General features: G+C 42.7%; 1 protein-coding gene across 9 annotated transcripts in view; it reads right to left on the reverse strand.

Annotated features, from left to right (window-relative positions):
• Positions 1 to 15,500, reverse strand: part of ZNF516 (zinc finger protein 516) — a 141,852-nt gene extending 126,352 nt beyond the window's left edge. For all 9 annotated transcript variants that reach the window (XM_067290768.1, XM_067290770.1, XM_067290765.1 and 6 more), the window contains exon 1: positions 15,452 to 15,500. The gene's annotated coding sequence lies outside the window, so the exon portion shown is untranslated. The remainder of the gene's footprint in view (positions 1 to 15,451) is intronic.
• Between the last annotated feature and the right edge of the window lie 8,598 nt (positions 15,501 to 24,098).

Raw genomic sequence — 24,098 nt, forward strand, 5'->3', positions numbered from 1 at the left:
TGTCGGATTACTGAGCAATAGTACCACCCTACAGGGCCACGCTGGGCTACCGCTGCTAACACTGGTGAACTCTCACTCCGGAGAAAGTGTTTCTAAAGTCAGTGAGACTCCTCAGATGAGCAGTAAGCGCTCACCGATGTCAGTAAAGATTATTTGGAGAGGGCTTTGAAGATTACATATTGTAGGAGTGTGTGTGCGTGTACATGCACAAGAGTTATATCACTACATAAAAGCAATGAATTCATCACCAACCTACATGGCAGTGCAGGTTACAGGGAAATGTAATCAGAAAGTCAGATAAATGACCCCATTCTCTGACCTGGAGGGAGTTGGCATAGGCTGTACCTACCTAAACTAGGACTAAACTTGACTCTGGGAGTAGAAGGGTTGAAAAAGTATGCAGAGGCACAGCATATATTTCATCAACATCTCTCCTTCAGTTAGCTGATTTTCTTTCCATCTTGCTACACTTCATACACCACAGTGCATATTTAGCACACTGAATACTAACCTCTGGTCTCACATACGCTGATGTAAATTTAAATTAACGTGACTGAACTCAGTGGAGAAACACCAATAAAATTCAGAGTAATTGAGCAAGAGTTGGTCTCTGTACTCAAAATGATACAAGTTCCTAAAGCAATGCAACTTGTATCATTTTTTGACCAGTGTATAGTAGAAATTACAAAAATATTAAGTGTCTACAGGATATGGCACCACTTTCCTGCCACTTGCATTGCTCAGAAAACACATAAAAGTAAGTTTTGCATCTGTGCATATTAACTACACCATACAGCTCTTACTACCGTATTACGAAAACCAAAAAGTCCCCATTGGCATTTGAAAAGGCAGAGCATCGTTGCACTGAAGGAAAACTGCATGAATGCCTTACCACCTAGCGAGTGCTGCATTCATACAAATACATCCCTGCTACCCGGCAAGGCACACCTTCTCCCTGGTTGCTCCTGTCTCTCCCATGTCTTTTCACTGTCAGACTTTACACCCACTCTGTAAAAGATACCTGAGGGATAGCATACACAGGGACCACCTTCATTTTTCCAGGTAATTAGTAGGTTAAGTCCTTGGACAACACAGATGTGCTGGCATCAGACAAGCACCTGAACTCCCACAGAGGAATAGCCCCACATGACGCTGCATCCCAGGAGCCGCGGGACAGCCCGGATGGAGCCCACGCTCCCCACGCAGACCCAGACCAGCCCCCACAAGAGCAGAAAGCATTTCCACAGTGTGAACACACACACACAGAGCTTGGTACCAGAAAGGCTGTTGCCAACTTTCTGCCGAGTGTTGTAGCTACACAGTCAAACGCCAGCTGAGGATCAAATGCTGAAGTTGGCTTCCCTCTTCTCCCGTAAAGTGTGCAGTAAATGTAATTGTGATAACTTGTTATTGCGAAGAGGGTTATGATAATTAACAGACATTTATTAGCATTTAACTTGACAGCAGATATGCTTTGAAGAATTTTAATGACCCATTAATGAATCCATATAACCATATGCACACAGAGAAGATACAATCAAGGCCAGGACTGATTCTGAGTGTTTGCACACCGCCCAGCACAACAGAACTAGATAATCGTTGCTACTGGGTCCCACCATATGACAACAGTTATGATTTATCAAGACAATATAATTATAGTCTTTTGTAAGTCTAAACCACTGAGCTTGTGCTGGATAAAAGCAGATGCCTGGTGTGTTCCCCCTGTGCACCTTTACTTGATCCTCACGTTGTGGTTTGGTTTACAGGATGACTGTTACTAAAAGAAACTGATTAGTTTTACAAAGAACCTGCCAGGAACAACGTGTGCCATCTTTAAAAAGAGTAACAGCTTAATGTTTTAAGCATTGTTAAGGAGATATAATGAGCACATGCAGTAGTTTCTTCTTCCAACCTTTTGTACTTTTGATCAGAGTTAAGGTTGTGATGTTAAAAGCCACGTGCAGACAATGCACTTTCAGGACAGATTCATGAGTATTCACAGCAAAGACAGGTATGAACAAGACACTTCCCCGTTATTTTATTTTTTTCTAAATGTCTGGGTTTGGTGATACACATCTTTGACAAATCTAGATAGTTCTAACAAACTCTATCGGTTCATAAGAATTTGTTTCCTTTTCTTAGGAAGTTTGTTGCCAGTGCTAAAAATTAATCTGCCTTAGGTGACTGTTACCAGACCGCCTGCCATTCTCCAGCCCTCCTCTGCCAACACCCTGGTTTCTCAGCATAGCCCCACTCTTCTCATAGCGCCCTTGCAACACTCTGCTCGCTCCCACTTTCCTCCTCAATGCAAACCTGCTCCACTTCATATTCCTCCTCCAAAAACTCACATGCTCAACATGCCACATCTACCCACTCATGCCAAGTCTCCACCACATTCTGGTTTTAACTGTTGACACCATACCATGTTCAGAAGTGCACAGTGGCCAGGAAACAGTGATCACACAGTAAAGCAGATATGGAGGACAGAGAGGCAGGAAAAGGATCTATGATAAACTGAGTGATTTGTGCAGTGGGATCCAAGTGTTAAGGTCCTTAAAGTAACTACATGAATATCTTCTGCGTTACTTCACACAGGCACAAACATATGCTCAGCCCACCTCTTCTCCTCCTGCTTCATATCTCCTCTCCTTACTCCCCCTACCATTATTTGTACTGAAATTTTTCACAGGACCCTTGGTGATGGAGTAGTCTCACACAGCGCTAGGTACTATACAAACACCAGATATCTCCCCATCCCGCTCCTACACAGCTCTTAGCATTCCCTGAGTCCTTCTTGTGCTGCTGCGGGGATGACCAGGAGAACGAGGCAGGACTGCACCATGGAAAATAAAAATGAAGATTTTAGTTAGACCATTTTAAGCTATCCCCGGCAGTGAAATCCTTTAACTCTATACTGGGCACAGTGACTGAAGGGCTCCACAGCTGCCACCTCAGCCTTGCTGCTCATGAAGAAAAAAACACCACCATAAAAGGAGCAACACAACTTCTACTACTTTAGACGGATTCCTGTCATGGTGACTTCAGATGAAAAGAAGAACAAAAGTCACCCATCTACAGAAACCAAGTGTCTCTAGGTACACAGGAAACCTGTTCTCTGCCCTACAAGAGTCTTTCTGGACATCCATGAATCCTCCTCAAACACGTATTTTTTCCCTATTATATCTGGGTTGTCTTGTTACATCCTGCTTTCCTGTAAAGTTGTGTTCAGCTCCTCACAGCCTGCTCATTTTCTGCGCTTTGCTCTTCTCTAGCTTTCACGCTGGCTGCTGCCCACAGTAGCTCTTCACTGCCTCTATGGAGACCGTCGCTGATGTCAGCTGTAAAACAGCTGAGAGGACTTTACGAGTCAACTAGCTACTCTTGGCACAGCTCCACTACCCAAATGCAAGGTGTAGCCTTGTGGGTGCAGTTACACAAAAGGTGATCTATTTGTCAACAAAGTTCTCAGAGTGGCTGTAAGCCTGCAAGAGAAAACTTTGAGTTATATTAGTTAAAATACCTTAGGCTCTAAAGGCATGAAAGCAAAGCAAGGGTGATTGTTTAAAGAGTATTTTTATGGCTCCTCTTTAAAATTATTTTTATATATTTTTTCCACATCCATATACCCCCAAAACCTATACAAATATTTTCCTTTTTAAAGATTACAGGGAAAATATAATTATTGTGACACACCTAGAAACCTCATTTTGGATATTAGAATGTGAAGTGGGATTACATACTGCTGTATTCTCCAAAGAGCAAAGCAGAATAAAACCAGTTTGTAAGAACAGCAACAATCTGCTTCGCGTCTAGCATCCTCCTAGCTATCAGACTCACACTTCTGATCATTTCATCCTTCATTCTTAAAAGTTAAATAGAGTTCAGTTTCAGGGAAAGTGTGTCTACATTAACACCCTGGGAGAGAGCAGACTCAAACCAAACCAGACAAACTTTGTCTTCCTGCCATTGCCCCAGCCTGCTCAAACTAGCTCATCTTTTACCACCATTCATTATGCTCTGCCTCATCTCCCATCCCCAGGAACTGCAAAACTCGCACACTGTACCCAAAAGAGCAGTGTTAAGAGGATAACCATTTATCTTTCTCTGCCCTCTGGTGACGCAAGCCTTGACCCCAGGACACCATTCTCAGAGCCTGCAGGAGGTTTTCACAAGCCTTTTGCAAGGGGAGAAAAGGAGATAGGCTTTAAAAGGGTAAGGAATTAGCTTAATTTCTTACATCTCAAGGACCCCATTTCTTTCCCCTTTGCTCAGACTGCCAGACTGGCCAGTCCCCTGTGGATTAACCATTTAACTAATATCTTCCATTCCCCTTTCAAACTAGTTCAGCACTTCCCCTCTTACACTTCTTGTTCTCCTCCTCATTTTCCATCAGAGCCAAGGAAGTGAAAAGAGTTACGAGGCTCTCCACCAATCTTTTTCCACTGCTCTAGATCTAGCTAAAAAGTTACAGAAATCTTCCTCATCTGCCATTTCATTGCATTTCACTTGGCAAGTATTGAAAAGCCAATAAATGTCACTAGGTTATCTCAAGCTGCACACCAGCACAGGGTAGCAAAGGGTGTGAAAACAACAGCATCTCCTGAGTTAGATAGCAGGAGATAAGAAAAATGTCTAAAAGACTCCTTCACAGCTCTCATCTTTTAGGAAGACTCAGAGGGAAAGCTCTGGTTTGCAATGCTATGCCCAACTTAGAGACAAACACATGACCTGCAATATATAGGAAGCAATTAAAAGATTTTGTTACATGGGGGAACATATGAAGAGAGTTCGTTTGCAGATTAAATACGACACACAAAAGCCATCCATCTATCACATACTGCAGCTCCGCTTCGCCTAAGGGGACCTCCGCGGAAAGCGTTTCTCGTATCAGGGGGCTAATCCCCCTTCCTCACTGCAATAAAAAAGGGCAGTGGTCACCACCAAGTGGCCACAACTTTCTTAACCCTCCCACAATCAGGCCTCTCCCTCCCATATCACATACATTGTTGTGATTAAAAAAATGCACTAAGGTCTTCACTGAAACAGTAAGAGACACAGGAGCCAACAATACAGCAACGGGCATTTAAAATTAAGCACTTAAGTGGCCTGCCTGAATTTTACGAATTGCACTATTGCCTTTGCTCCATTTTTCAGACCATTTACAAGTCAAGCCATGCCTTTACAATACCCTGGCCCCTTAGACATCCACTTCACAACATCACAATCTGGGAGAAGAGGCTTGTCACAGTCCAGAAGATAGTTTTGAGCTCTGGATGTTTGAGCTAGATACCTTTCTTTTAAGTGTAGGAAACTTCAAACTGTGAAATATTAGTCATCCTAGCCTTTTGCACTACTTACTTTCATGGTACAAATACATGGCAAACGATAATCCCTAATCAACCTAGAAAATAGATGACTGATAAACCAATCTGCTTGTAACCCCATTAACAGATTCTGGCTTCAGTATCAACAGGATAATCTGCTGAGACTATTTTTAATCCCCACTGCTAAACCATTAATCCCATAACTTCCACATAGTATTTTTTTTTCCTCTAAATTTACCCAAAATTTACCTGCAACTTTGCAGCTCATTGAAAAAAAATAGATAAAAAAATAACATTTGCAAATATACACTTCCTGGCACGGAGAAGTGAGAGACTCCAATTACTCAGTTGATCCCTTTGAAGCCATTACTTTCTAATTGGAAGGAGTCATTCAGAAGCAAAGCCGTGTGTCTGGCAAGTCATCTGACACCTTGTATGCACCGTTCATGATAACATGAACTCTCCAATATGCTTGCCACAAAGAGAAGTGAATTATTTCATCATACCACTTACAGTCATGGTTCTCTCTACTAAGATCAGTTTGAAACTAAGAGGACCAGGGCTATCAACAATAATTTTAAAGTTTTCTCAAAATGGCATTATAACATTCTCCAAGTATCACTACTAATGTCAATATAAATTATGCATTGAAGATCATAGCTTTTATTACAGAGGTAAAATTCATCGGAGAGGGGTGAAGGAAGGTAAACAAACAGACCAAGTCTAATTAAAGTATTTATTTATAGTTTTCTTATAGCTTTTCTCAGTATTGATGAACACACTTCTCTAAAATGGTCTTAAAATAAGCATTCACACAGCCATTAAATACACTGTCAAGAAAGTATTCTGTTAATCAACTACAGGTTCAGTTATATACAGAATACCGCAAAGGAGCTGATGTGAAAGTACAGAAGACTGGTAGTTTATTCAAGGATATATCAATGTGACAGCATAACAGTCTGGAGGACAGACCTTTAATTTCATCTAAGCAGCTACACACTGGAGGAAAAAATGTATTTAATGTTGGAAGGGTGGTGTTTACTGTTCCTTTCAGCTTCTATAAATCACAACATTAGCTTTTTCCAATTGTTATAAATTACTATTCAAATACCACATTGAAATTAGGAGCTAAGCAGTTTTTAAGAAGCACAGTTACAGACACTTAACATCTGAATAACCTTGCTGGAATATTTTTCTGTTCCGAGGTAAAAAGACAGGCTTGTACGAGACAGATTGTGAGCAACTGGTATCTCACCAAGGAGCGCCACTGACTGCTGGAACTTCTCACACAACGCACTGTATGGAGCTAACTCTTTCAATTTACTGCAGATCTCGGGACTTCTGATTAAAGCTCCATCTCCTGAAACCAAGAAATCCAAAATATGCATACTTACCACTGCAAAGTGGAAAAGAAGCCTAAAAATACAAGTCCTAAGGACCCAAAAACCTAAGGGAAAAATAAAAGAAGTCAATCCTTCGGTGGCCTGATCCATGGTTTTATCATACTTGTGGCTGCTAATACTGGTACCAGCTCACCAACACAGATGCCTCACAGTCTACTTTGAGGGAAGCCAGAATGCACCGATTAAAATAGGCAAAGTCTGTGACAACACTGGGGTGGGGTGGGGTGGGGTGGGGGGAGGAAGTCTCTCCAAGCACATCCTCAACCATCAAAGGAGCAGCTCCAGTTGCAGCCAGCAGAGACCGTAACACCTCGCCCCGCAACTCTTTACATGTCCTGTCCCTGGCTATTGTTCATAACTCTTCCCACAAATCATTTCAACATTCAGAGCGGAGCTATTTCTTATGGAAACTATTTCAGGAGGAAAAAAAAGTGCTTACTCATGAACCTGGTATCTCGGTAACAATGAGGCAAAACAGCTAAAGACACGGTAACATTGCACAACTTTAAATGCATCATTTATTGTACTAGATGTCTGAAAAAGAACATTTTGAAACACTAAATAAATCAGAGCTTAAATGTGACTTGTTGTCAGTTCACACAATATGGGTTAAATGCTACCACATGGTGAGTGAACACACGTTACCCTTTTTAAAAACAAAGAACATGAAAACTTCTTTCGCATTCCTATTTTTAAGAAATAAATGTGATTATTTTCAAACTAAGCAGCACTGTGACCAACACACTTGTGAATACCGCAGTCTCCATCAGTCTCCCTCTCAGTATTTACTGAAAACTAACACCACTTCTCTGCTCACCATCTTCTAAAGAAGCAAAGAAAAAAATTACTACTAAAGCAGCTTTATCACTATAGCAAGCAAACATGAGCATTTCCATACAGTGTAAAAACAGTGACAAGCCAACTCACTGTTCTTCCCTTCATTTACCTGTTTAAAAAGAAAAGCATATGTGTGTTTGGAGGGCATTAAAACTCGCTGACATATGATCTGATTTGCAGCAAACACTGCAGCCAGAACTGCCTGATGCAGAGGTCTCATTTTTTCTGCACCCCCTCTAGTAATGTCATGAAACATACAGTTTCATTAGGCTCCCAACCAAAAAAAAAAGAAAAAGAGAGCCAAAGCAAACATATATGACATAGATTTAGAATAGCTGGAGCAAACACTGTTTGTCTGGAAACTGACTGTCCCTCTGTGCAGAGTATTTGTTTTTATCATTGTATTATAAACTAAACATGTCAGGATTCTAAAAATAGGTACAAATTGTAATTACATATGCTTTGTAGTTTCTATTTTACTTTGAAACGAAGATTAGAAGCTAGATCATTTTAGAAACTGTCCTTAAAAATTTGGGGAGCCACAAAATTATCCTACTTTGCAATTTGGAGTACACTGCTGGAAAACATTTCCTTTGAGACGTAAATACGACAGTCATAACACGGGTAGGCAAGCTCCAACACCATACAGCAAGATGGCAAGAAAATGGAAAGAATAAAGGGAAAAAAAACTTTCTTGGAGATCCTAGGAGTGTCTGATTACTCATGTAATACTATAAGCTTTAATTAGGAGCTAAGTGCTGTGTGCTAAATTCCACCCCACATACAGCCCTGTAAACTCAGAGTAACTCTACCAAAGTTACCTTGGGTTTACGCTGCTTGTACAACAGCAACGTCTGGCCTATGGCTTCTATAACAGTCTATAATATAACATGGATTTTGTTGAACAAGTGCTAACTACATGATACCCTGCTGATAGGAGTTTCTTTTCAGTAAGCACTTATTTTAATGAAATGTTAGCAAAAAATGGATTTTAAATAGTCATCAGAATGTAAGTAATTTTGAGTCCGCAGTGAAAGCCTCTGTTCATTCATGCTGTAAGATTTTAAACAGTCCAGAACACTGACTTCAGTAACAAATCTAAACATGTGACTTTATCAACATGTAAATAGCTACTTTCTCAGTATCCCTGTGCAACACACAGTATTTGAGATGTTAGCTCACAACTGAGAGGCAGTAAACAAACAAATTATCTTATAGCAGTTAAGTGCTACTGCTATAAAATACCTGCTAGAACTTATTAGGCAATAAATAGTTTGGCAGCAACTTAAGAGATACGCGTATTGTCCATCCATGCACTAATTTAATCTCCGAACATATGCCTAATACCCTGAGTCTGTTTGCATAAGAACTGTTGCCGTAATACAGCTTCTGGAATGTAAAGAGAAACTGCTAACATGAAATGTGTAACAATGTTGATGTGGCTCTACAGATAACTAAGAAGTAAACAACATCAAAAAATGAATAATCAATGTTGAGTAATCGTTGCATAAAAAAAAAACAACAAAGCTCAGTGGCTTCAAAAAGCAAAGCAGGTTCAGCAGATCAGGAGAGAGAACATTTGCTGACTAACAGGTAATGAAAGTAAACATTTGCACTGAAGTCATCATCCTAATGAAAGCAATGGCAATGTTAACTACCTGGACCATAATCCACTAGCATGTTTTAATGCAGGCTCACTAACACAGAATTTACAAAAATCACTTCTGCTGGAAAAGGAAAGGCACTGTCCCTTACTTTTAATATAAGAATTACAAACAAAAAATATTACTCTTTGTTATGTCATTGTAACTCCAAAATACTGTATTGATGATGCCCACAGAGTTACTGTGCAGTTACAGTGGGTAACTGAAAAAACAGAATTTTGCCTTAACTGATTGAGTCATAACAGCTTTATCCTAGCACTGAATTGTATAAACATTTGCAGCATGTAAGATGTCTGCTTTGAAAAAGCAATGTTGCTCTAAGGTTCAAATATTTATATTGCAGATATCCAATCAAATAAACGTGGCTTTCTGCTGCTTTTGCCATGCAGTGATTAATTATCTGGATGAAGTTTATGGCTTCAGAAAAACAAAGAAGAACACTGAAGTAAGTTTTAGCTGCTAAACTATCAATATTCTTAAGGATTTCAGTCTCTGCTATTCAAATACAGAGGCCATAATTCCACCCTGAGATACCCTCATACATCTCCCAGTAAAGTCAATGGGAGCAATGAGCCTGTTTATTAAGGGACAACATGGCGTTCACAAGCAACAAGTTGATTTATGGGAAGGCTGTATACCCTCTTACCCAACTGAGGAACACCACACAATTATGAAAAACAGTAGTTCATTTCTTCAAGTTCCGTTTCTGTGCAGAAATCTAATGTTCATTAAGGCTTAGAAGGCACACATCTACAAATTCATGCTTGTGTCTCAAAAACTTAAAACTGGCACATTTCACAAGCAAAATTTGCAAGCTCAGACAAGTTCCTTCCTGCAAAATGCAATCACTTTGTATTTTGACTTTTTATATTGAAGACTTTAAGAAACAACACGGTCAAATACAGCCTTCCTGTTAAAAGTAGGCATCTACAGACTTTGCCACTGGTCTCACAAAGGCTTATGCAGTTGCCCATTTTACACACTGCATGTGTCCCCAAGGAAGTCCTGGAAGTACTTGGCTAAGCATGAATTTACGTCTTTATAGAAGTGAGGTCTTTCAAAGTTATTACTGACTGGTTTGGGATTAGGCCTTTTATAAGCATGCTAAATATAGATCCCTCCGTCAGTAGAAGGGATCTCAGTCTAAAACTCACTAGTTGAGATCAGTGGTGGCTATAAACTGGTTAACTCAGCTGAAGTCACCAGCACATCAAGACCTTGAAAAAAAATCCAAATAGACTACCTACAGTTTATAAGAGTTAGCAACTACACCATTCATCTAATTACACTCTTCCAGGCTGTTCCCCATGGTATCAAGCTATGCAAGCACCCACATCAAGGTACATGTTGAAAGGTTCTCATTTTGCAGTCAATTGAAGCAAACTTCCCTGCTTCTGAAGCTGATCTGTAAAATGTTAACACATAAATACCTTTGTTTGATAAGATGAAGGATGACTGCACTTAAAGGCGGTTAAACAGGCAGAGATTCAGAATGATGGCACAATCATTTTCACCTCTTCAGCTAGTACTTTTGTACTGATAATTGGTATTATTAAATCTTAGTGACAGCACAATACTATGACCAACTATAAAAACATATGATGAACCTAATTTTTAAAGCAAAGACATTAGTCACTGTCACAGGAAAACTTTAATCTATAAAAGTTAAATGTCGCTGCTACTGCTCCATTCCAGCCAGTTACTCTGTTACTGAGGTCACTTGCAAATAACAATAGGTTGCTTTCATGTTAGTGATGCAAACTATTTTCTTTTCTATGATATACAGAGAAACAGTCGTCCATATTTATAGAGGGACTGCACGCAGCTCTTGATGCATATTTTATCATGTACATGTTTTGGAAGGTCACACTGAGCTTAGACAGAAGCCACACTAACAAATACCACTCCTCTCTATATATGTGTTGGATATCCTTCTGTTACATCACTCATTGTTTTAAGATGAAGTTATTCTTAATGTTACTTAATTTTTTTCTCTCTTTTTTTTTGTAAGCATTATCTTTGCATATTAAACTAAGAGTTTAGAGAGGGGTTTATAATGCCTCATTATTCACACAGACCAGGTAGCACTTCTCAGCTAACTAGATACCACTTCTATATCACTGGGCTTTATAGGAACTAAAGTCTTGAAAATTAATACCAGGAAAGAATCATTAGAGATAACTGAAAAATATCTGACATCACCAACTAGTGAAGGTGTGCACAATGCCAGTAATGCACAGCAAAGCAGCTCTCCACACAAATCGCTTTATTATATGCAGCTTATTCAAGATGGCTATGGCAGTTACTCTTGTGAAACTGAAGATGTCTCCTTGAATAACTGAACCGCAATACTAATTACACCACAGGTGCTCCTATACAACTTCAGCTTCCCGTTTCACTGGGGGAAAAGCTCAGAAAAACACCATTGCCCACCTCTCCTCAGCATCGGACAGAGTACGCTCAGGTACATAGGCATAAGAGGACAGCTTATTTCAGGTTTTGTTTTGACACAGCTGAAGGACATGTTGACAGCAAACAAAGCAACAATGCTCACAGAAGAGACTACCTTTCTCCACCGCTAACCCAAGCAGGCTTACGCTCGCCTCACCTCGCTATAATAGCGCAAGTTCCGAAGCGCCCGCCTGCCCCGCCAGCGCCTTTGCGCTCAGCACCGCGCCCTCCGCCCCCCGCAGTGCAGCGCCTAAAACGCTTCAAATACCGCTATTTCGGGCCTCGCCACGCCCGGCCGCGCACCCCCAGCAGCCACGAGCCGAGGTGCGCGGGGGGGAACCGCGGCAGGGGCCCCGCGCAGCGGCGCTGCGCGGCCGCGGAGCGCCGCCCCGGCCTGCGCGCGGCGCGGGGGCTGCCAAACTTCTCCCTCCCTCGGGGCCGGCCCAGGTGCAAGCCGCGGGGCCGGCCCAGGTGCAAGCACACACACACACACACACACACACACACACACACACACACACACACACACACACACACACACACGGTGCCTCCCCCCCCAACACAAAATAAAGCTCTCCTCTGTCACCCCCCTGCCCCTCATGGGCAGGGGCACAAAGGAAATCTGACAGGAGAGCTTGGAAAAATGGACCCCCAAAAGCAACCCATGTTTTGCTGTTCAGCTTCTGCTTAAAATCATGCTCTTCTCTCTTCGGGGGGGAGAGGGGGGGCAACCAAATATATGGTTGCCAAGTCGAGTTAATGAAAAACCCTTTCGCTGTTAACTCATTTAGTGCAGCAAGCATGAAATAAAGTCCATGGCACAGGGCCAAAGCACAGAGGATCTTCACTGGGTAGGCTGCTGGGACCTCTCCGAGACTACAAAGAAGCCAGCCCAAAGCCAAACAGGCAGCTGTCACAGAAAAAAAGGTCCCGTGTAGCTGTCTGGCCTCTGTAACACACAGCTGCTCACCAAAATAAATATGGGGAGAAGTTACTCGTGAAGCGCCCAGGTGCCCACACGGCGAGGAAGAGCTGGGCTGTAGCCCAGGCCCTGACTCAGGGCAGGCCGGCAGCGGCTCCCGCAGCCAGGCATGAGAGTGGGTCAGGGCATCCCATGACAGCGAAGTCGGGTGGCGGTCAAACCAAGTACAAAACGTGGTACGGTTCATGACGGGCGCTCCTCCAGTGAATGTGCCCATTGTATAGTTCAGAAATGACCATTATTCACAGTGTTCCGAGTCCGTTGGTCAGCAGCACTTTTATTCCAGCAGGTGCGGAGGTTTAAAAGGGAGGATTTGTGCCCAACTACAATTTAAGTGGTGAGTATACAAAAGTTGGACACGCCATCGGTTTCCCCCTGTGCCTCTCCTACGAGGCCCCAGAATTTTGAAGCTGCGCTCTTCCCCGCTCAAATCAATCAATCCACCTCAAAATCGGTGGCCCGAAGAGATTTTCATAAGGGCACTTTTGCAGTGACTTGAGAAAAAAAAAATAAAGAAAAAGAGAAGGAAAAAAAAGCCATTTTCAGCGAAACTGCGAAGGGCTGCACACAGCAGCGCTGGAGAGAGGATGCGCACAGCGCGGGGGTTTCGGCGCGCCCCCCCACGAACCGGCTTCACACGGGGCGGCCGCGCGTCCCCCCGCGCAGCCGCCCGCGCCGCGCCGCGCAAGGGGCGGGGCGGGCACCGGGGGCTGGGGCCGCCCTCGCGGGGCGGGCACCGGCGGCGGGCGGGGGCCGCGCAGCGTGTCCCGTCCCCCCCTCCGCCCCCGCCCGTGCCGCCCCGCCCCGCCCCGCCCCGCGGAAACTTCGCCGCTCGCACGGAAGGAGTTCGCGTCCCCGACGGGGAAGCGCGGCCGGGCCGCGGTGCGAGCCGGAGGGGGGCGGAGATGGGGAGCACCTCGCGGGGGGGCGGGGGGAGAGGAGGAGGAGGAAGAGAAGCGGAGGGGGAGGCGGGAGAGTTGCGCCTCTCCCCAAAAAGGGACTTTGACCTTACGCTGATCTCCGACGGTCCCCGAATTACATATTTTTGTCCCGGGTCAGACTATAACGCGTGCCGGCAGCATCTAATTTATGAACTCATCAGCCTAATTTCATTATTTAATCATGCGCCCAGCAATCGTGTTTCCTTAAGAAAGGACTGACCTATTTTTGGCTGGAGATAAACGATCATGTTAACAGATGTTAATCTTGTAATCTGTTTTTCCTGTAAGCACTTCACATACCCGCGTTTCAGACATTAAAAAAAAAAAAAATCTTTCCCAAACGACTTGACGTCACGATTCAGTTCTTATTAAAAAAAATCTCGCAATGGTTTCAAAGACATTAAATCTTTTTCACTTTATAAATGCTGATTTGTTCTGCCTCAACTCCCACAGGCTTTTATTTGCATTTCAAATTCCACAGGTTACACCAGTCGCCTTTTCAGAAAATGTAAACCAACAATAAGGCAGCAAATGTGGGTTGGGGGGGAGGGGAATCGTGCATCTGGATTAAATAAAGACCAGAATTAATGTTTAGAAAGTAGTCTCGGTAAATCTATATTTGCACATCTAGTGCCCAAATCCTCCGTATCTATACACGTAACGTAATGAATAAGCTATGGACACACAATGCACATTCCCCAGAAGATACTTGTCTACTGCTGGGAGCTTATTAACGCTCGTAATAAATGGTGCTGACTCCTAACCAACACTTTTGAGCTTAAAATACAGGGTTTCTCTACAGTAGTTAATTGCAGAGGTTAGCTGGTTTTAGAGCAAAAACAACGGCTGACTGTCATTCTCCACAAGCCTCCACACACGTACTGCCTATTTTAATACCCCACCTTGTTCGCTTATAACAAAGTTTACCCGTACAAACTTTCCTAAACTTGTCGAAGTACTTTATTCACATTACGATCGCTACTAGACGGTATGCTAATTATCACTGAAGATAGTAGCGGGGGGAAGGAGGAAAGAGGAGGAGGAGGAAAGCTTTTATAGCACAAAATGTCTGGAACTGCATTATTTCTATTCTTCTTAGATCTCTCTCTCTCTCTCCCCCTCTTTAGCCCCCCCTCCTTTTTTTAACATATACATTAAACTCTCTCCCTCTCTCCCCACCCCACCCGCATCAAATGGGCTATTTTCCTCTTCTGGAAATAACTGCTACCGAGACATTGTCCTTCAAGCCCTTCTCACGGTCTATATGCGAAGAATTGTTTTCTCTATCCACCCACCCCCAACTTCCTTTGATAAACTGTACTTCTTTAATGTGGATCATTCAGTTATATACTTGCAACTGATAGGAGAGTAAGTAAAAACAAGGGGAAAACACATACACATACTAGGCACCAGGCATTTCATGCATACGCTGAATCAATACTATCAGCGAAAAAAAAAAAAAAAAACACTTAATAATCTAAGTGGCTACTCCGGGCTCGAAGGCTTGAAGACCATCACCCACCTTCATTAGCCAAAGCATTTTACTTTAAAGTAAGCCAATTTGCTCTTTGTTTCTTAATGGATTAATATAGCGTTCAACTCCCCCCCCCCGCCTTTGACGAAGTGTACAAAGCCAAAAGACTCGCAGAGCCCATAAATCCCAACAGCACCACCACTGCAGTAAAAATGCTCTCCTGCTCGCGAAACAGCGCAAAGTTACCATTTTGGAGCCGCTCAAATGACCGCGGGCAGATCGCCCGTGACTCGGGATCGCGAAGTTTTTCCCACGGGCGCAGCGCGGCCCCCGCCCCACGGGGCCAAAAGCCCCCCCCGACCCGCCGGGCCTCACCTCCGCCGCCGCCGCCGGCACCGTTTGGGGAAGGACGCGCCGAGGCAGCCAGCAACCTGAAGGTGAAACCATGCGCCGCATGCGATCGGCAGCGCGCTGCACATGATCCGCCGAGCGGCTCCACTGGCGCGGCCGGGGGCGGCCCGCGGCCCCGCCGCGCCGCGCCGCGCCCCGCCCCCGCCCGCGCCGCGCCCCGCGCCCCGCCCGCGCCGCCGCCGCGCGTCCCCCGGCGGCGGCAATGGTCTGGCCGGTGCGGAGCGCACACGCTGCCCACTATTGTCTCGGCGGCACGAAGTTGGCTGCGGCGCGGGGGGGTTCGCCCGGGCGGGGCGGGGGGGGCTCCCGCCGCGCCGCGCCGCGCCCCAGGGCAGCCCCACGCTCGGCGCCGCGCCACGCGGGGCGGCCGCGCACACGCGCACGCACCGCCGCGGGGCCACGCGAAGTTGCGCTCCGGCCGCCCACTGCTCCCCGTTCCCACCTACCTTCTCGCTCCAAAAGGTACGCGCTGGAGTTGCCCCAGATGCATTTCTATTAGAAACTTTTTTTTTTTTTGCAAATTCCACTGGTAAAATATTTATGGATGTATTGAAATGCGCAGAAACAACAACATTAAAGTCCTCAATCGAGATCAAAGAGTAATACTGTTCAACAGCCACGCTGGGGAAGTTGAAAGACCTCCGAACAAATCAATCTGCCATATGGCTTAAAAAAAAGAAAAAAAAAAAAAAAGAAAAGCTCCTATGTCTTAAAAGTTCAATTCTTATTTTCCTGTCTGTTTGCGAAGCTCAGTTTAATCACCCCAAATATGTGTGCCATAGGCGATTGGAATATGTTTAGTCTATGGCTGGAAACCCTAATTTAATCTGCTAAAGCTTGGTACTAGACATCAAGGGTGTGGAGGCCTTTTTTTTTTCTTCTTCTTCTTTCTTTGTCTAGTAGTGTGCGATGACGTAGAACTGACACGGAGGACTTTTGGGGAGGGAGGGTCCGTGTTATCTCGACGCCCCGGAGGGCTGCGGGCCCTCGCGGCGGGGCGGCGGCCCGGGGCGGCAGAGCTCGCCCGGGGCACCCCGAGCCCCCAGCCGCCGGCCCGGGCGCCCTGGCCCCCGCCTGCCTCCCTCCAGCTCCTTCTTGCACTTGCGACAGAAACTACTACAGCCCCGTTTGCAAAAAGAAGGAAAAAAAATGGGAGGGGGGAGAAGTCTTTAAACTCTGCCATTTCCAGTGCTTTTTAGCAAACCCTTGGAATAAAGAAAAGGGGCGGGGGGAGGGGAGCGAGCGAGAGGGAAAGTTGGTAAAGAAGGATACACGAATCATAAAATGTAAGCTATGTGTGATTAATGATCTGCACTAATTTGAATAGCAGGCGTGTTAAAGGTCATTGACAATTGTTGCTGCTTTCAGCATGAATGCCTGAGTGGGATGTATTTGGGACAATCAAATTACATTCTAATTCACAGAAAAAATATTGGAGGCACATAGTAGCTTGTCTAAATATGAGGAGAACAACACACTTTAAAAAATGCACTTCGCCTATCCTTCAAAAGCAGCTTCTTTACATTAAGGTAGTGTTTTTAAATGGCATGATGGTAAATACTGTATCTGGAATGTCTGGATTTTGTTCCTTGTATATCAGCATCTTTCCTACACACTTTTTTATATCCCTGATTCTGTTCTCAGTTTCTCCAGACTTGCACTGTTGTAAGAATGCTGAGTTCGCTTATTCCAGATTTACCTAAGTAGACCGAAGCAGGATTCACCCCTCTAAGTTAAGAATTCACCCCAGGCACGCACATAGCACAAGAGTGTAGATTTTCTAATCACAGTTTATATAATAGTTTAGCATTTCTTTACACAAAGAGTAAAAAATCCATTATAAATCAGCATTCCTGGGCAGTATTTAGAACTATAGTATTAGGCTAATAATTTCCATATGGTGAAAATTGACAAGTTAGAGCAATGAAAGGTGCATGAGACTTCCAAACTCCTCTACATAAAAATGTGATTTTCATGACCTACCCCTTTCTCTCTCAGTCTGTATAGATTCTCTTCGTTAGACAGTAAAATGTAAGCACGCTCAACACTGTGCTTGCTATATTACTTGACAGAGTCCTTAAAATACTTAATATTTTCCATATTTGCTTCCACAGGGCCCAATCTTGCACTCCTTGTTCCCATTAAAAAAAAAAAAGAGAGCGAGCTATGGGGTGAAAGGACTGTAGAACCAGTCTCAAGGCTAGTGAGTGATGGGTATTCGCCTTTAATGGAAAGGCAATTAAAAATTCAGAAGGTGCAGAGACTTTAAAAACAATCAAGCAGTATATTAATTTCACAGAAAGTCACTAGTAGAGTTACCCAAGTCCATGTAATTTTAAATAGGAGATTTTCTCACATTTCTTCTGATGATTCCAGCACTTCTGGGTTTTGAAAGCAAAGTCACAACAGTATAATAATTCATATACTTAAAAGATTTGCAAATGGTATTTGCATAACATCATTGATATCATTAGAAATTTCAGGTAAGGAAGACATTCTTAATTTTAAAATTATTATGAATGTATCATTACCATGGGATGGGAGATTAATCTGTTTACAGATACTGTTTACCCATTTTGTCTTCACCAGAAATCTTCCAGGAGATGTCCTCCTGTTTCAAATTCTTTAAATTACAGTATTTTGTATGAGAACGTCAGTGATATTAATGGCTCAATACATGTTTTGCTATTTATAGACCGTATGTATAATAATTCTGGCTAATGAAATACTTGGAGCAGGAAAACATTTATTTACTTTTGCTATAGTCTAATAAATTATTTGTTCAGCATTTGGGAACTAGGCTTTCTCAAGTTAAGGAAAATGGCATTTTGATGAAAATCTGTGCAATGACTTGCCTGCATAACTTAGCCTTAGGAATGATTGGTGGAAGTTTAGATAAGAAAGGTTCCTGAGAAACACCATCATAGAATAGCAAGCAAAAAAGGCCATGTCTCTAAAAGCAAAGTTGAAAGCATATATAAATACTTCAGGGCAGGCAAACAAGCCAAGTTTGGATTAAATATTTTGTGTGTGTGTGTGTGTGTGTGTGTGTGTGTGTGTATACATGTCACATATACAGATATTTTCAATGAAACATAAGTAGTCAGTTGTTTTAGCTCTCACTGTATGCTTGCTCAGAGTTACTCAGTTTTTGTGCTGATTAATATGTTTGTTGTTGCAAATCTGTCTGATATTTAGAAAATATATGTAAGTAAGGATTTTAAGGATTCTATTCCTCCATCTCAGGACTCCTACTAGCATTTTCCTTGGTGTCGCCCATCATATTTGTCTCTAATGCTCCTTACTAAACACACCCCTTAGCTTTCATTAGTTCTTCAGGTGTGCCGATAAAACAATATTTTTTTTAATCTAAACCGGAGATTTCTCTAACAAAGAGTGCTTGGGTCAAAAAAAGAGCACACAAACTCTGACAACAGATAATCTTGTACTCGTCTTCTACATTCTAGAATAGACTTTTTCTTAGTATATTTAGAAATACAAATATCGTGTGTAGAATTTACAAACTGGAAGGTATAAACAGCTCTAATACCCATGTGTATCTGCAGATCACTGCACAGAAACATTCCCAGTGACTTTTTCTTTAAGAAACTAAAATTTCTGACTGCAATTAAAATGGACCATTCTAACATTCACGTGCTTTCAGAGTTTATGTGGGTGGCACCAACTTCACTCTGAAACAAAAAAGGTTTCAATCAATCATAAACATGTTCTCTTTGATAAAATGCATTACCTTCTTATCTGCAACACAAAAATCTTTATTTCTTCTTCAGTCGTACTTCAGTAGCTTTGCACTGTCAGGCTGCTTCTGAAGTTTGTTCTATGAAAATGCACTATCCACAGTCCAGCAAAGTTTTGCACACTGATGTACTCCGCATCTGCTGGGATTGAGGTCAAGCTCTTGTGCCCTATTAATTTAGTCACGGACAAATCCAGCAAACAGATTGAAAAATAGTTTTCCATTTGAGGAACTTCACATATTTCTGGTTCTGAAGAATCTATTAACACGTAACCACAATAAGAGACTCGGGCATATCTGATGACAAATTGTATGGGGGTATCAGGATGTGGTCATATCGTCTTTACCTTACTCATACAAGTTGTCCCATTGCTCTTAATGGAATTTCTTTAATGATAAAAGACGATCAGGGTTTGGCCCCATCATTTCACTTGTGGTACATAATTAACTTTTCCTTATGGCAGAAGTAATCTGGAGAACTTTCTTGTAGAATCAACATTTTTAACTCTAATGTCTTTCATATTTACCCCTACTGTCAACACAGTTGCTAGGATACCGACTGATTTGATCCTCTCAAAACCACATTTTTTTACATCAAGTTATTCAACATTGCTTTTACAATGACATCGGGGAAGAGAGTAGGAAAAGTTACTGTTGCAAAGAGAGTGCAGCCTCAGTGTACGTGGTTATTTTAGCTTCATGCTAAATGCTGTATGTAATACCAACTTTTCCAGCCCTGGCAGTCACATTTTCTCACCCATATGTAATTTTATAAACTACATCACAGCTTCACAGCAGGTAGGGAACCCACAAACCTGTTCTTAATTTCAACTTAACTGAAAGAATCTCAGCAGCAGCTGGTTTCAAAATAGCTGATACAGAATTCCACAGATGTGGCCCATAATAGGTTCAGAAATGAAAAGAACTAGGCCACAACATAGAATTAATTTCAAGGAAGACAAATTCAATAAGGATGCCACTTTTAAGAGATTTCCTATCTTTGGTAGGGCATATTTCTGTGGCCTGGGCTTTTTCATGCTGTCTACTGCTTCTAATACTGGAGTATGCCACTCTTCCAGCAAGCCAAACCCAACCGTTAGCGTGCTGCACTTGTCTCAAAGAAAATTAATGGGCTATTTCTTATCGGCCCCCACTCCCCCCCCATCTTCTTATGTTCCTCCAAGCATAACTGATAGTACTGGAGTATTTGTGCGCTTTTCTAACTGGACCAAACAAAGAGGTACAATAGCTAGAAGTGACCTCTGACACATCAAACACACCTCTCTTAATAAACTGAAGAGACTGGTTGCTAGCACTAAAACGGTGTATTATTTGGTGATATTTCACCAGCTTGCAATGAAAGAATGCAGAAAAAAACGGTTACACAAATGTTCATTTCTCGAGTTTAGTAACTGGAATGCTCTGAACAATTTATATAACAGCATGACAAATTCATTGATGTACTATCTTCTGTTGAGTAAAAAATCCCTCAAAAGTAAAAGTGGAACAAAACAGTCACTTGTTCTCGCTAACAAAATTTGCCTTGACATTCTGTGTAGTGGTCTGAGCGTTTGAATAGTCTTAGTTTATATGGTTTTTCAACTCAGGCATGCGAGGAAAAAGGAACTTCAAAAAGAGAATATTTTACCTGATGTGTACTATTTTAAGGCTTCAGTAATTAGAGGACTGCAAAGGTCAAAATAGCCATCAATATCAAGAGCAACAGAGTAGAAGTAACATGTTTAAGAGGAAGTTAGTTTGTTGGCTGTAACATAATATGCCATAAGCACTAGGATGTGGGTCTGCAGTGGCAAGGAGCAGATGAAACAGAAAACCTGAACCACCATCAGATTTTGCTGAAAACACATGAAAACTTGCAAATAAGAAGTGGAGATGCTCCCAAGTCTAACTCCCAGATTTTATTATCTCACTGCACAGATGCTGCAGCCAATACTGAGGTCCGTCCATACAGATCCATTTGCAGGCTGGAGCCAAATTTTGCCTGTGGCTTCTAACTTTCCATGAGCCAGGCTAAAACACTGGATTGAGAAGCTCCTGAACGTTTTTTCCACATTGTGGATCTCATTCAAATCAGAAATGTGTGGTATTGGCCTATTTTTAGTGAACTACTGCCTACCTCTTAAAGTCAACTCATCAAGCACAAAATTAATGTGGGTAGTTAAGATGTTGTTTTACATCTGCTACTCCTAAAATTGTGTGTCGCAGCCTGTATTTCTGAAATGGCATGAATTAAAAATGAGTAAAAGTACAATGATTACATCTGAAGATGCAATAGTTACAGCAGAGGTATTAATATAAGTCATGGTAAAGATATACAATTCTGGGGAAATTATTCTGAGAATGGGAAGTTTTCCAGAAACTTCCTACTCTTTCTTTCATTGCTGATAGACCATTCTTCTTCCCTGTGCAATTTTATGCCAAATTGTCTACTTTTCTAATTTATCCATAAATCACACAAAATTCATAACTCTTTTTTTTCCACATTTGAGTCCACAAATCAGCTGGGTGGATTCTTTGTGCTGTGAGAAAGAGGCTGAAGCAAACACCCGGGATTATTAGCCCCAAACGATCCTTCCTAACTTGTAACTGAAATTGGAGAAGATGTCTAGTTTGTTGCTTCCATTTGGTGTGAAAGACAGAGGTGAGTTATAAAAGGCTGTCTGCTGCAGAATTTGAGAGGCATTTGCTTTTTTCCCCTGTTAAACTCCAAAGCTAATAAAGCCAGAGCATTCAGTAACAAGTGGGGTACTCCTGTCAACAAAGGCCTTACTTAGAGACTGCTAGGTTTTCTGAAACTTCTGTGGTGAGGATTTGAAGATATTTTAGTAATATGCCGCATACTCAGGATTTGAACATGCTCTTATGCTCCTCTGTTTCCGACAGTATAATCCCATTTGCTCCCCCCCACCCCGTGTTCTAAAACGAGCACAGAAAAGGCCAAGTGTTAAACTACAATATACAATTGTCCATTAAGTACACAAATTCTGTTGAAATCAGAACAGACTTTTAAGCAGACAGAGAACGGTATTTGGATTTCTATTTTAGCCTGGAAACCCTGCTGCCCGGCAGCGTGGCAGGGAATAGAGCCCTATCAGACTAACAAAAGGCTCCTAACGTAGGGAGACCTCCTCCCCCTCCTCCCCAAGGAAGCTGACTGGCATAGCTTGTGCTGTCCTAATTGTTTGCAGAATAACCAAACCTGTTCGAAAACAGCTCCCTATGTGGGCACTCCGTCCTGGAGAATAAAGCACTTTTATTCTAGAATACTTATTTCACTTGCATCGAAGCTCAGTGAGGGCTTTTGGAAGGTGTTTCTTATTCTGAATGTTGTTCTTGTGGAGCAATGCCTCATCTTCTTTACTTTTATTTACATTATGATTTGCTTCTCTGAGACAAGTAGAGATATACTCGCTCAATAAAGCAGTTACCGCATACACCAGCAGCTCTTAGAGTCCTTCTGTGCACCATTTTTATTGCAAAGAATACCTTAAATATCAATGGTGCAAGCATCCTGCTCACTCACAGGGGCTTTATAAAATAAAAGGGTCATGCTTAATAAAATCAAATGCAGTAGATCTGCTCTTCACATCACTAGGATAACATTCTTATAATACAAGATGTACTGCTAGTCATACTTTTATTACTATGCAGTATGTTGTCATGTAATATTTCAGATATTTTCCCCTAAGACATTAGAACAGTTCATGCCAAATCCCTCTAACATCTAAGGAGTCCAGGATCCTATTCATTTAGATGGGACTTGGTAATAAAAATAATGTGTTGCAAAATAAGTGCGGTGACAACGCTGCCAAAAATGCTCACAGAACGATGCCGTCAGTGCCGTCCGAGCCAATGTTTTGTCTCTCTAGGATGCATAGGAGCGCGTACTGGCAGCTCCATTTGGTTCGTCTGCAGACTCAGTACAGCTGAAGTTTCTGCTTGTTTGTTTGTTTGTTTGTTCTACAGAATTAAAGAGACCGAGGCTCGCAGGTCGATGCTTAACTCCCTGAAGGCTCCTCTGGGCAGAGTCTACCTAATACATCATCTGCACTTTTTTAGTCCATAGGAGTGACGACACAAATGCAAAGAAGCGGTCAAGGGGTGGTGGTGCGTGTGCTGGCACTGTCCCCTTGTGTAACCCGAAGTGATGTGCTCATCCCAGGGCCTCATCCATACAAGGTCAGCTACTCAAAGCTGGGATGATGCAAACAGATGAAAACGAAAAAAGCAGCATGCAGCACTCCATAAACCCCAAACCCATGCTCTCCCTGCTGCCCTTAGCCTTAAGGGGGGAGATTTCGGCCAGGAGGTGGGGTCTTGCCCAGGCCCGACCCCTGCCCACACCCAGGCTCGGCACCCGCTCCTCTAACTGGCTCTGCTCCCCTCTCCGCCTCTGCAAGGAGGCACCGTGGCAGAGCATTAGCCACTCCGCTTTTCAGCGGATCCGCTTCCACTTGAGTGAGAGGGAGCACAAGTGCTTCTGCAAAGAGTATATAACCATAGTAGTTTTACTTTCAAGAGCCTCCTGCTCTGAGTACTCACCACTGCTGTAGGGCTGGTGTAGTAGACATAATCCTGTTCTAAAAAAGTGCCAGTGAATGGGATATTTGCATGAATGACCTCATTTTTCACTTGCTCACTAGAACATTTTTTAAAAGGAAGTATTTGCTTGGTTGTTAGCCAAGTGTTTTCTCCTTGACTACCGAATGTGTTTAGTCCATATTAAGGGTAAAATTCTCTCAGAAGTTCACTGGTAGTTTCCAGACCCTGTAAGATTAGCATTCAAGAGACTGACAATAACATTCTTATTTAATCATTTCCCACCATATTACA

This window comes from Apteryx mantelli, chromosome 2 (genome assembly GCF_036417845.1).
Source record: "Apteryx mantelli isolate bAptMan1 chromosome 2, bAptMan1.hap1, whole genome shotgun sequence".
NCBI lineage: Eukaryota > Metazoa > Chordata > Aves > Apterygiformes > Apterygidae > Apteryx > Apteryx mantelli.